The 15,418-nt window shown below is 38.0% G+C and overlaps 1 protein-coding gene across 2 annotated transcripts in view; it reads left to right on the plus strand.

Annotated features, from left to right (window-relative positions):
* FACE2 (farnesylated protein-converting enzyme 2) overlaps window positions 1–2,125 on the plus strand; it is a 210,827-nt gene extending 208,702 nt beyond the window's left edge. Inside the window, exon 9 of one of the 2 annotated variants that reach the window (XM_089384611.1) lies at window positions 2,107–2,125. The gene's annotated coding sequence lies outside the window, so the exon portion shown is untranslated. Of the gene's footprint in view, window positions 1–946; window positions 1,580–2,106 lie in introns of those variants that run through there. The other variant, XM_089384610.1, reaches the window with a different exon arrangement.
* Window positions 2,126–15,418: the final 13,293 nt, after the last annotated feature.

A 15,418-nucleotide genomic window follows, 5' to 3' on the forward strand; every position in this document is an offset into this window, starting at 1 on the left:
TGAAAAGGTGCACAGGTATTTGAATACCACAAGGTATGCATGGTATGTTGTATTTTAGCAATAACATTGATGGCTAGGTAAACCCTAAGGTATGATGAGAATGTCTCTTTCTTTGATGGCCCATACATGCATATGAAAGTGACTTGGATGAATGTTTCCTATGATGAAATGATGCACCTGGTGTTGAAGATTTTGATCTTGAATTTTATGAGGCTATTTAATGTTGATACATTGATACACTTGATGATTAGCTAACATCTATTGGTTGGATATCTTGATCCTATAAAGAAGGCGAGTAACTTGACTTTAGTAGATGATACTCTTGATACTTGTCATGATGGATTTCATATAGAAGGATAGCTCATTGACTCCTATACATGAGTCTACTGATAATGCTTATGATAAGCATGATGAAAGCATATGGAAAGAGAGATTGACACTCTTTGTTTTGATAAAGTTTTATTGAATGACCTTACTTGATCCTATTGATCGTGATAAACATGTTGTTAGAGGTATAACTACGAGATTGATATTTTAGATCTCTTACTACTTGTGGTCATGTCTTGATAACACATGGTAAAGATGAATGCCCTAACTTGATGAAGTGATTCGATAGAAAGTGTTATTGTGTTCATAATCTTTGAGATATAATGTTGCATCTATATGCTGCGTTGAGTCTAACCTTTGATGAAAGATTGATGTCATAACCATGATAAATATATGTTTATGATCTAACAAATTTGTTGTTGCTTGACTCTAGTAGAGACAGGTTGATGAAATGAATGAACAACAATAAAGTAGATTCCCGGTCAGAGAGAGAATCTCTTCTCAAGATTCTTACTCATATTACTATTTGCGTTATGTGTTGTTGAAGTAAGATTTATGTGCATTTGACATTATTGAACTGCAACCTATATAAAAATTAGGGTTTTTGTTCTTAATGTAGGCACAAAAAGGGGAAATCTCGTCCCTGGATGCATGCATGCTGAGGCCTAGGTAGTATCCAAGCAACTAAAGACACTCCTATGCTAACTTGAAGGGAGCGTCCAGGGGTTTGACTACGATTGACCATCATCTGAAGCTTTCAGAAGCTGTCTAAACTCTGAATCAAGGTGTCTCTGACATATTTTGCCATTGTAATTTGATTTTTGAAGTTGTTGGGTTAAATTGCTGATCACATAAAAATGACGTTTTGTGCATGAAATCGGATGGTCGCCTGGAAGATGTTAGTTCCATAGATGTGTTGCAGATAACAAGATCTGGAAGCAGGAAAAGCTTGAATGTTTGCCATAACATGAACATGTAGACTGAACTTGTGTTTGCAGGTGACTGGGACATACATATAGATATGTCACTATGTTTGTGCTACAAGAGGTTGGCATGATTTGGCTGATTGATATAGATGAACAATGTTTTGTCATGATGCTTGACAATAACTTTGAATTGATGATTGAGATATGCTTTGACTATAGATCTCTCTACGATAGAAAATTTGGACTTGACTTGATGTCTAATGATCTGATTTGACGATTGTTGATTTGCCCTGATATCAATGCTATGTGGGCATAATGACTTATGTGGGTATTCGGAAAAATGATTTTGTATTGGCCTCCTCGTTCCTAGCACAATGGTTGAGGTACTGATAGTTGTGATTCAACATGAAATTGAAACCTACATGATTCATCCTTGGTGTATGCATTTGCACCTAATGACGGAAACAAATTATGTTATGATTATGAAAATGACCTGATGAAGTTTGTATTGATATTGCATGACTGACTACAACTTGTTAGCATGATAATAAATGAAGTAAATATTTAATATGAGCTCCACCTATCTCCTGGTTGAAAGAATTGATACAATGATATTGATGACTTTGATAAAGGTTGTGATCTGACTTCTAAACTTTGGTGAGCTGACTTTGTTGATGTGATGATACAACATTGATGTATGTAAGGCTGATTATGCTGGCTTAGTAAGGCATTATGCTTGTAGAGAGAATTGTAGTGGACATTCATTTGATGAAGCCAGGATGATGAGTCCCAAGGTATGGCTTTGATTTAGATTATGATTTCAGTTTTAATACTGATGGTTTACTCTTGACAGGTGATGAGCCTTTGTTGATCTAAATCAGAGGGAGATAGCTTCTGAAGCTCAGAATGATGTATCATGGCATGATGAATCGACTTCTGAAATTTGGGAAAGAAATTCCATATTGGAAAACTATTTGAAAATGTTTTCAATAATGGAAATGAAAATCCTTGTGTACTCTGATTTGAAGTTCAAGATGTTGTTGAACATCTGACAGTTGATTGAAGAATTGATGTTCAGTTTTGAACATCCATCTGTATATGTATGATGTGCATAAAACTTGAATAAATTCATAGTTGAGTTGCTTCATTCACATAGAGTTGTCACTGAGCATCTTTGAAATATCTGCATGAGGTGTTCTATTTTTTAGGGTGAGATATTTCTCTTATGATATGTGACTGCATGGATGTATTGTTGATATTTGAGATTATTGCTGATAAGCACATTTGGATGCTGCTTTAGTATGTGATCTGCCATGATATCTTGGATGAGAGGTCCATAGCACGATCGAGATTGAGTATGATGTGGCTAACATGACTAGCTGTGAGGCATGATGTATAAACTCTTCAGAGAGCTGTCCGAGCATGATCTGGATATGACATGGATACACTGCGATTGACAGAAAATCCCATATATATAGTCGGGACCGAGATACTCTCATAACTCTCTCATATATTGAGACAATGTAGCTGTTCGAAACAAGCTCAGGCTTGTGGTTGACACCTCCTTAAGAGGAAGGATGATTATGGTATCCTCTTGTGATTTATATGATTATTTATGATCTAACATGATATTTGATTTTATAACTTGTATGAACAGGAAACAATTGCTAATGAAACAAGCACATACTAGATTTGAGTATGATGAGAGCAGTGCTGATCGAGGAAACTCAACCAACTCTTCCTCCCTCTCTGAGCTCCCAGGGTGAGGAATTAATATAGAGGGCTTCTGGGGTTGAGGGAACTCTGGACAATAGGCTATATCCCCTACCTATTACCCATAGGGTTGGAGATGTTGCTCCTCTATCTTCATAGGGTTGGAGAATGTTTCTCCCCTGTCTGGTTGTTGCAGAGTATACCCCAGTTGGCATCATACCCACAAGCAGGCCTTGGCAAGGATACCGCTCCTTGTTTGGCCAACGTGTTGAGAATGTACTTGGGGTGTAAAAACCAAGTTGATTATGATGCAGGTGTTCTACCACATTATTGCTTAGGGTCATCGATGAGAAGATCAATAGGCAATAGGATGGGTTGAGATAACCCTATGCGATTCCAGGTTGAGATTGAGCTCCCTGATGTGATCCTAGGGTCGATATGTGCTCCCTTGTGTGTTTCGATATCCTATTGCTTGATGGGGTTGTAGATGTATAGCTCCCCCATGCGATTCCGGGTCGAGATGTGTTCCCCGATGTGGTTACAGGTTGAGACGTGCTCCTTGACAATATGCTCTCTGATGATGATTGATGATAGTAGCTCGATGGAAGAGATTCCAGGTAGTAGCCTAATGGGTAGAGGGTGGTAGCTTGGGCTCCCCTTTGGTAACAAATTCTTTTTCTTCTAGATTCGAGAATGTTTAGCATACAAGCAGGAACAATAAAGAGATAAGCAAGAATAAGCAAGGGATAGATCGAGATGTACATTAATGACTTGTGGTGATGAGATACTTGAGGTGGTCATGGCATGATGACTACATGACAAAAATGATCAATGATGATACGTGATTCCAGAATGGCATATTGATCAATGGACAAATATTGGTTGGTAGAATTCTCCCTAGTTGAGAGGGAGTGTTAATTTTTGCAACTACGATCAAATTCCACCTTTGGACAACTCATATGATGAAGATAATAATTGCATTAAATTCCTCTTTTCGAGAGGACCAAAATCAACCTAAAGATCGCCTTATTTGGAGAAACGAAAGTTGGTTTGTGAATTTATTTATTTATTCATGTATATTGGATTAGGTTGGCCCTAAGCACATGTACAATTGGACAAGTCAACCTCAACCCCAAGTGGACACTCACGAAAGGTTATAAATAGAAGAGTCCTCAAGCACATTTCATCACATTGATCAAGCATCTTCTATTATTATCTTTTGTCTTGGTTCGCACAGGTCAGACGCAAGGAGTTCGCGCAAGGGTCTGAAATCACAAGGATGAAGCTCGCACTGTTCTGGGGTTTTCTGATTTCTGGACGTTGGCACACAACTGGGCATTTTAGTCCCTGGATGTTGGCACACAGTGGTCAAGACAACGTTCAGAAAGCCCTAGACGCTGGCACAAAAGCCTAAGGGAGCGTCCAGGGTTTCAGAGACAGTTCAGGGTTTATTAGTCCCTAGACGCTCACACAGAGTGGTCCTGATAGTGTCAAGGCGGTCCTGGACGCACGCACAGTAACTAGAAGAGAGTGTTTGAGGGTTTGGAGAAGATCTGGGGGAGTTGGTCCCTGAACGCATGCAGAGAATGGTTTAGGGAGTGTCTCGACTATCATAGACGTTGTCATATAGTTCATAGAGAGCATCCACGATTGCTATATACGCTCGCACAACTCCTCTTCCCTGCATCCAAGACCTAAAGATGAGTTATCCATATGCAACAATGTTAAGCTCGGTGACAACAATATCCAACATTTGACTTCAGTTAGTGACAACACATTACAATCATCAGAATCAAGGTTTTGATTATAAGCATGATTAGATATGTTTCATGGATATCATAGTTGTTTTCTTGCATAATATAAGTTATGGGTCATTGTACTCTCTTTTGTTGAATCATTTGATGACAATCTAAGAAGAAGAAGATTTGCAGGGGTTTTCTCCATAGTGGGTTTTGCCCTGGTCCCGGACCAATCTTGGTGTCTCTATGTGTGTGCATGCTTTTCTTCTATTGTTCCTTCATGTTTTGTTGCATTGATGATGGTGATGTTGTTCTTTCTATATAATTGCATACATTGATGAATAATGGTGTAGATCTGAATAATGTAATGATCATATGGGGTGAACTTAATGTATTAATGAAGAAATGAAATTATGAAGGCAAAGAACAATGTAGCCCTGTTAAAAATTAACATGAACATCTTTAATATTAGGGTGGCAGGGTGGTGCAAGCTAGAGATTAGAGTCTCTTTCAGGTTGGAGCATGAGAACATGTCAGGGTGGTAGGTTGGTGCTAGGGCAAGTTGGAGCTTGTAGGGTGTCAGAGAATTAGGGTGTCAGAGAATCCTTTTAGTTGGAGCTGATAAAACCAATGGGTTGGAGCCTCCTTCCAATTGGAGCTGGTAAACCAGTGTGTCAGAGAATCCTTTTAGTTAGACTTGATAAAATCAAGGGGTGGAGCCTCCTTCCAATTGGAGCTGGTAAACCAGTGTGTCAGAGCATCCTTTCAGTTGGAGTTGATAAATTAGGGGGTTGGATCCTCCTTCCAATTGTTGTTGGAGAATCTTATAAGTTGGAGCTTCCTATTGATGTAAATTTTAATGATCATATTAAAAGTGCTCTGTGGTTTTTCTCCTGGAAAGGTTTCCACCTAAAAATTTCGTAAGTATTGTATTTGATGTTGTGCATTGTTGAATGATGATGATTTAGGTTTTGATATGATGTTAATGTTATTTAATGCTCTGAAGATTATAAATTAACTAACTGAAGTGAAATATTGATTCACCATCCTCCCGGTATTTCCAGCACTAAACTATTGAAATATTGTTGTCAATTTATATATAGTTCCAGTACTAGATATTGTTGAACCTTTAATCACTAAGTTGTCAAGGAAATGGAAGAAACCATAAAATCATTTACATAATTTGCATTTGAACTTCATAGGCATATTCTATGTGCTTAATATCTGTGATAGTGTATTACCTGAATTGATAATGTCTCAACAAGCAAAGAGTAGAACTGGCTAATGAAGAACTAGTTATGAATAAGATTGTAAGAGGACATAGGTCATTGATTGATTTTTCTTGAGGTAGAGGTCAGTTGTCTCTATTTTTGTTTAATAATGGGAAAGACTTAACTTGAATGAGGACACAATTCAAAATTGAATAATTGTTATAGAATATCACTAGGAATTGTAGGAATTGGAATGTACAGTAGGAAAAGACAATAGGGAGATTGCTCTCCCAAATTGGACACATGTTAATGCTAAGCATAGCATCTCATTTGTAATGTTTGAGGCTTATGTATTGTGATGGTAAGCCAAACATTGGAACCTATGCAATCATGTGCCATATTGAAAGCGTGATGCACTTGGAATTCTTTGGAATCTCTATATGGCATTGTTAATATTTAAACGTAGTTGGAAGGTTCACTTTATATTTACTCAGTGAGTTGACTTATAGCTCGACTAAAAAGAGTACAGTTTGCTTAGGGAAACGCTTGGTCAACCTTGTTAAGTCTGACACATTTGACAAAGTTTTAATGAGTGTGACTATAATGGTTGAGTACTCAACTAGCTTATCTTGACTCATATTATTTGTTGTGTGCATTAAGATTCTAGATTTATCTTATCCCAAGAGGAATGTACACTCGATATTTTCTTAGCTCTTGGAGCATTTGCCGAGTCAACACCTAAACTTCTTCCAATATTTTATGAATTAATTTTTTGGAGGAGTTAAAGAAGCTCATACGAAAGGCATGACAATGTTCAATGGGAAGGCTTGCAAGGTCATGAGTTGCTTCAACAGGAAAGAGGTCTTGTATCCTTATCTTTCAAGTCATGTTGGTCATGCAAGGATGTAGACAACCTAGAGATGAATGATAATTGGCTTTAAACATTTGGTGCAATTGCATGGTGTAAGTGACCCGATATTAGTTTTGATTCCCTTATAGTATCATTAATCACTATAAAAAGGATAAATCTGAGGCCACTAGGGATAATAGCTACATTAAGGCAATCATGGAAGGCCAAGACTTCATAGAAGTGGACCTCCTTTGATTTTAAATGAATAAGCCTTCACATATGAGTTTGAGATATGATAAGATTAGAAAGATATAGGACAATGAGATTTTCTTCATATTTCCTAAGAAAAAGCTTAATGAAAAATGACATAAAAGATTATGCTAGGGTGCTCATTGTCTTGACTAATTTGCAACCATCCGTGCTTACATTGGCAAGACGTAAAATGCATAAGGAGATGACTAAGAAGCTCACACCCAATACAAACTAAAGCGAGTTGACAAAAATAAAAAATACAAAAATCAAGGGCCGCTAAATCACAACACTTGCCATTTAAATCACAACACTTGCCATTTAAAATGTCAAATATTCTACAAAAACCCAAAGAGACATGTACATGGTAGGGGTTATCAAAGGAATCAAAGAGCTATTTAAGATGTTTATAAGGGCCTCCATTATGAATAAGCCTTACCCACATTGATCTTTGACTACAAGTCCATTAAACCTTACATTGGTGTTCACAAGTAGCATTCTCGTGTATTTGGTCACTCAACAACCCAAGAGGTATTGGCACTTTTGGGTAGGGCTCATACAACTAAGAACATAATGGTGACTGTCCTCTTCTGATGAGAAGGACAATAAGCCTATGGTTATTCTTATTCAATATGAGTTGCCACAGTCTATAGAAGTAGATGGATAACCAAAATATGCAAGTGGGGAAACAAAGAATGTTAAAGCTAATCATCAGCATGAGTAAAAGCAAGAAACTAGATAATAAACATGATAAAAAAGCAAGAGAAATAAAACGAGCAATTATTCTCAATGAGTAGCGACAATAGATAAGATTCGAAATAACTCTTGAGACTAAGAAGACTTTTGGAAATTGCCAAGTGGACCTGGAGTGACAAAGAAAAGAAAGACAAATAAATGACAAACACCGCCAACCAAAAAATGCCATAGGAACCCCAAGGTGACTAAAAGAAAATATGTCTATAGAAGATCATAAGTCAACCCTAGATTACATCACAATCATGGCCACAATCACGGAGCTCACAAAATGAAATGTATCTGTCTTAAACAAAATTCATACCAACCATGACACCATGAAATTTATAACAGTAGATGCTCAATAAATAGTCTACAATGCTATGTTCTAACTAGGTAGAATGTACAAGGAAGATGAGATGGGGGATGTCCATATCCATGAAGAGACATCGATGCAAAACATCAAAGCAATTTTAGAGATGAACCATTTAGGATGTCTCCTTTCAACAACATCACAATCTATAGACATGTGTGACGTATCTTATGAAGATTTGATTTGGAGCCATAGTAACTTGGCAACAATTTCTTTGCAATAAGAGAAAGAAGATTTAGAGCTCTCAAAGGACCAGTGATCACCCAAAGCCGACTTGGAGAAGTTACAAAGGAAATGAATGGATTTTGTTAGAGAAATCACACATTATCATGTCAACTAGAGAAGTCTATGTTAATTTTACAAGTATGTGGCCAACAACCCAAGGTACAAACCTAGAGGATGAAGATATAGACATGGATGAATCTCCATTATAACAATTAGATAGATTGAAAACTTCCTATTGTAAATTGCATAGTAAATCAACCAATATTAGGATTGAGCTTGATTTGGGACACAAATTGGGTGATTTGAAAAGAAATCATTGTTGAAAAACATAGAACCACTACTACCACAATTGGAATAGGAAATAACAAAACATAAAGTCACAACGAAGAATAGTTGCATAGTTGCATAGTACATTTGACCATCACCAACTAGTGGAGTATCGTAAGGAGAAAGGAATCTCTAGTTGACACCTTCAAGAAAAACTAAAGCTACTACACGTTTATTTTGTTGTAACCATACATCCTATGGTTCATCAATGAAAGTAGGGGCTTTGACAACCTCAATACTCAAATGGGTCAAATAAAATCTTGTAGGAGTCACCCTCCTTTTGATCGAAATCTAAATAGAAATGTTGAGAACAAAGACTAAACATTGTACACTTAGAATAATAGATGATCCAAAAGATGCCACCAAGAGTTGTAGATGAACAAAGGTGCAACACTTTACTATTGAGGCCCAACTCCTCTTCAAATGGTAGCAGGGCCTTACAACATTTTCAAAGTTCCAAGAATAGATTTTTTAGGTCGTGCCATAATTGGCTTTTTCACTCTAGTGTGGTGGTAGAGCAAGTCAACTAGATTTGACTAAGGGTTAGTTAGGAGGTGTAGAGAGGGATTCTTAGCTTCTTCATTTGGATTGAAGACATAGTGGTGCCAACTCAACAGACATTAGAGTTTGAGTTGTACCACTGTTGATGGTGTTGGATGCCACCAACAATAAGGGGGTCTCCTCGATATGAAGAACCAATTAGACCTCACATAGTTTGGAGTAGGAGCACCAACTGGAAAGTATGGCTGGTTTCCATTATCTTAAAGATTTGCCTTGGTTGCAACAAACGACACAAGATAACACATGCACTTTCAAGATAAGAAAGTAAGTTAGCCTTGTGACGTATTCAATTGCACAGTGTATAATGGTTCTTCACAAAATAGAAAAGGAAGCAAGCCTAGTACTATCCTAGCACACACACACACACACATATGAAAGAATCGTAAGTAATCCTACGAAATAGTTCACAAAGAAACCACAATCATGAAAGCAAAAGACACACGATTCAAGGAAGTATACTAAAGCCAACAAAATAACGTAAGTAATCCTACGAAATAGTTCACAAAGAAACCACGATCATGAAAGCAAAAGACACACGATTCAAAGAAGCATACTAAAGCCAACAAAATAGTTCATTTTCATTAGTATGAATTAACATAAACATATACTGTAAACAATGAAAGAATAGTCTCACAATCATTCATGACATATGCATGAAAAGTGTGTCGGCTCCAAGAGCTTCAAATTATTGAGTGAAAGTTCCAAGATACACCATTACAATGATACAACACTTGTTCCAATAGTGGAACTTTAAGCAACTACTTGCTTCTCAAAATTCTAATCTTCTCTCCTATGCCTAGCTTGAGAAGCCAAGGTGAAAAGTCCTTTGCTTGAGCTATGAGGGTGTATATATAATAAATGAGGCGACTCTCCACCTCCCTTGCTACTCTTGAGCTTCCTTGTGACTTTTCAAATTCTCGTGAGACCCTTTGACTTTACATGACTTTTCACATTCTAAGAGTGACCTTTGGACTTCCACACACTTTACATTTCTCTTTTTCTTGAAAATTACATAATTATATCCACAAATGATGTGGAAACATGATGACTCATACGACTATTGAGATGATATTTGGACAAGTCATAGCATGGCACTGATGACATGGAAATTTATGATGATGTGTCATTGTTAGGCTTCTCTTCTCACTGCTAACTTTGTGTCTTCTTGATACATTTTGCATGTTCTTCATCTTCCTCCTCCATAAGGCTTGATGATATGGAGTCTTCCATGTGATCTTGTTTCTCCATCTTTTGTTGCAACCTAGTGTCCCTTCATCTTCTTGCTTAATGATCATCTTTGTCTTTGCAGCTTCATAAGTGTATTCTTGCATAATCTCCTTGACATCCTCCTTAATCATCATCTTGTCATGTCAAGATATAGTACATGCAGATGAAATTCACTCATGAGAAGACGACATTAGTCTGGAAATCCCCTAGCCTAGCCTTCTTCATGTAATTCACCGAACATATACGAAACTGAGTGCAAGATAGAGGAGGAGCCTTAGGGATTGCACAATGCGTAGTTCTAGGAGGCAGAGATGAGGGATTGATGATTGTGACTATGCAATGTGCAGTGGCTAGAGGACTGAGAGACAAGACTGCGCAGTTGAGGGAGACAATGACATAATGAGGCAAGCTTGCCCACTGTGACTGCACAATGTGTAGTTCAAGAGATGCACTGGGCCAGTAGATTGCACAGTTGCATAATTCAGAGAGATGGGGACGCTGATTGCTGACAGAAACTGCGCAGTGCGTAGTGGGAGACTGATTAGGAGGCAAGATTGCACAATTTTGGGGGACAGGAAGCAGCCATTGGGCACTATGACTGCGCAATGCGCAAACCTTGGAGGTAGCGACTGTGCAATGCGCAGTTCCAGGAGGGGCATGGGATGCTGACCGAGACATGAAATTGTGCGATGCGTAGTTCAGGGAGGCAAAGTGAAGCATGGTTGGTTGGGAAGGGAACTCTTCAAAATTTGACTAAGTGTGGGATCAATGAGGTAGAGGTGAAACCTGAGCATAACTTGAACATGATCACACGCTCATAAACGATCGACAACACAACAATGAAGACTCAATACCCAAAATCGGCATGAACCCATTGAAACGACAACAAAACGACACTTATCTCCAAGTACGACACTTAAGATACACTTTGCGACACAATTGACGACACCAATAAAAACAATGCATAAAACTTTGGAAATGAGCCTAGAACATGTCTCTATGATAGATAAGACCCATTAGTACCAAAGTTGCCTCTTAAACATGTGTTATAAATCCCTTAACAAAGTGCGACACTTCCCTTACCAAAAGACGACACTTGGGTTTTCTTCACAAAGGGACTAGGAAACTTAGAAGACAAGCATGGAATATCTTTTATCACTAGAAACGACAACTCACATGGTTAAAGTAGGCTCCAAAGTTTGAACATAGGCCAAATTTTGGAGGGTGTTGTAGCAACGTCAACACTTGGCGACACACTGGCAGAACTCCAACTTCTCTATTTTGGTCTAGCTTTATGCACACGGTCTTGTCTCTCAAGAAGTATTGATTCATCGTGTGGATTTCTTTGGCTTCCTCCTTAACCGAATTATGGATGTAGTCCCCTCTATTTTCTTCCTTGGTTAAACACATTCACAAAGCTTGTTGTATCACAATTGTTTCGATCCAGAAGAAGGGTAGTAAGTAGTTGCGAGTTTGAAATGATCAGAGTTTTAATTTCATCTCTGGTACCCCGATGGAGTCACTACAGAAACACAAGCATTGCTTCCCTGCCAGTGAGCCTATTCAGTACCTCGACGCAGTTACTTGCTCCACCTCTCTGCGCAGGAAGCCTTTCTCTTCTTGCACCTCTTTCTTGTTTTATTTCAATATGCACATTGACATTTCATCGACATTTACATCGCCAAGGCGAAAGAGGGATCCTGACTTATTGAGAGAAAGAGAGGTTGTTCCTTCAGAGACTGTTGTATGCCTTTGCAATTAATATGCTCGCTATTAGTTTTCCCCTTTCCTTTTTCAACTCGATTGGATTAGCATGCAAAACACCAAATAATTATAATACTGAGTCAAGGAATGAGGTTCCTAGAATATATACGGGTATCATGGTTCTATTCAAAGCTTTCCTTTCAAGTGGATCATATTTCCATCATGACATCACTGACGTAAAGAGATTCGACCAAGACAAAGAAGAATGATTGCAAGTTGACCAAATGTTGTTATGTGTCACAAAGCCCTCTTGAACTTTTGCTGCATCTGTTGGAGCCAAAGAAAACACTTTCACGCAAGGTTTTGTTCACATGACGAAAAAACAAAAGACAATGGAAAAACACAACATAACATGAACAAACAAACAAATTGGAAACAAGGAAAGAAATATGTACATAGGGTAGGAACAAAACCCTAGGCTACGATTAAAAATATCACTTGAGATCTTGGCCGTTGATGGGAAGTGAGTCCATCTTCCCATCTAAGGATTGAAGATGCTAAGTATGGTGCTAAGCTTATCATGAACAACATAAGATGATCCACAAGTACTGGAATTTAGTGTATTTACCCTTCTCTTCGTGGGATTTATCCCACTTCAAAACCAGGTTTCCCACATTGAACTCCTTATTCCCCGCAAACTTTTTATCAACCAATGCTTGATACGACTCTAATGGATAACAAATTTATCTTTTGTTTTCTGCCTTTCTTCCTCTAACTTCAAGAGAGTATCTATCCTACTCTGAACCATAAGACATGGTTTACCTCGAGATTCTTGAAAAAGTTGAAGGGATGGAAGGTATATGTTCGTAGGTAGGATGGCTTCTTTTCAGCACACTAGGAAGTAAGGGGAGGTCTTCAGGGAGGTTTCAGTGTGACATGGTCAACCCGTAAAGCATTCACCAAAGCATTGTGCTACTTCCTTTGCTCAGAGTAAACGATTTTCTTGATAATACAGATTAAATTCTTATTGGTTGGCTCGACTAAACCATTTCCCTAGGGGTAATAGTTAGATGAGTGCTTTAACACAATACCATTCTCTAATGCAAAATCATAAAGTTTTAGTGATGAAAAATATGTTGCATTATAAAAAACAAGTGACTAGGAACGCCAAACCTGGTGATAATATTCTGCTTGAGGAAGTTGATGACTTCCTACTCGTTCACTTGTTTTAGAGGAACTACTTCAACACACCGAGTAAAATAGTCTATTGTGGTCAAGATATAACAATGCAACTTTGACAAATGTGGGAAGATTTCACCAATGACATCCAATCCCCATTGTTGAAAAGGTTCTTCAACAACAATGGGCTACAATGGGGCGACTGACTTTCTATCGCGGCCAACACATCTTTGACAAATTGGGCACTTGCGGGCATATGCATGAGCATCCTTGAATAATGTGGGCCAATAATAACCAACCCGCATAACTTTGTGCACAGTAGTATCATCGACGAAGCTCCCACTAGCTGGACCATTGTGAAGATATTTTAATACCCTTTCTGAATCCAGTGCTTCCAGACATCTGAGCATGACACTATTATGATGCTTCCAAAAAAGCACACCATGTACAAGCTGGTATGATATAGCTTTAAGTCGAATGGCCCTCAAGATACTATCAGACATCTCTGTACCAAGACGTGGCTACGTTAGTGGGGGTAGCTTGTTCGATATTATACATTTTGATTTCTTGTTCCCATCCAAAAGCTTCCTCTTCTGGTGCACTAGTTGTTTCTCCTACAAGTTGATAGAGACCATGGCCTTTTATCAAATGAACTGGTTTGAATTGAAGATCGTACTCTTGTAAGCTTGTCATCCGGCTGGCCCTTCTCTCACCCAACTCTCGTTGTAAGAAAATCGATTCGACCACGGGGTGATGCATAAAGATAATGGCATGACTCTTTAGAAGGTAAGGTCTAAAATTCTTTACTGCCTTGTATACTACATAGGCTTTCTTATTAATGGCGGGGTAGTTCAATTCAGATCCCTGTAAACCGATGCTTATAAATGATATAAGCCTCTCATTTCCTTGATCATCTTTTTGCGTGAGAACAACTGGGAGAGATGTGTCAGAGGCAAAAGTATATTAGAATAAATCTTTGCCGAAATATAGACTATACAATGTTGGAGCTTCAATAATTGCTTGCTTAATATGGGAGAAGGAATCTTTCTCCCTTTTGTCTCATTTATACATTACATCCTTCTTAATGATCTCCTGTAATGGTCTAACAATCTAAGCATAATCTGAGATGAACTTGTAGAGGAAGTTGATTTTCCCTAGGAAGGATTACATGGATTTTTGTTCACTGGAAAGGGAATTTGAGCGATAGTCTTGATCCATTCAAGGTTCACTTTAATCTCACTTTTTGCTATGATATGGCCCAAGAGATTTACCTCAGACACTTTGAAGATGCTCTTCTTAATATTTAAAGATATATTATGTATTTATGACATCGCTCAAAAATTTGCCTCAAATGACGTAAGTGATTAGATCTCTTCTTCAAAAATATTGTAACGTTATCAAAGCACACCACTACACTTTGTCTGATTAAACCACGGAATGCGATGTCCATACCCTGTTGGAAGGTAGCTCCCACATTAATGAGTCTAAAAGGAATTCACTTGAAAGAAAAGGTACCCCATTTTGTCCTGAATGTAGTTTTGTGTTTGTCAAGTTCTGCTACTAAAACTTGATTGTATCCTAAAAAACCATCTATTAACGAGAACATCTCTGACCCAGATATTGTTTTAAGGATTTGTTCCATAAACGACATGAGATAATTGTCCTTGTCAAAAGCCCTATTCAAATTGTGGAAATCAACATAGAGGCGTATCTCTCCAAATTTCTTCTTACAACAACCAGATTAGAGACCCAAGTAGAATGACGAACATTGAATATAATACGAGCATCCAACAATTTTCTTAGTTCTTTCTGAATGAGGCGTTCAAGCATAGAATGAACTTTACTCAAATTTTGCTAGAAAGGCTTTACCCCTTCTTTGATAGGTATCACATGTTGGATTATTCGCATGTCATAATTTTCAAGTCATTGTACATCTATGCAAACACACCTCGATACTGTTTGAAAAGGCAGATAACAACTTGCTGCTCTTGAGGTGTGCAACACGTACCGAGATTCACATATTTCATATCTTCTTTCGTACCAAGATTCACTTGTTCATGCGAAAGAGTAGAACT

This window comes from Pinus tabuliformis, chromosome Q (genome assembly GCF_031772625.1).
Source record: "Pinus tabuliformis cultivar Carrire ecotype Pingquan chromosome Q, CPIR1, whole genome shotgun sequence".
NCBI lineage: Eukaryota > Viridiplantae > Streptophyta > Pinopsida > Pinales > Pinaceae > Pinus > Pinus tabuliformis.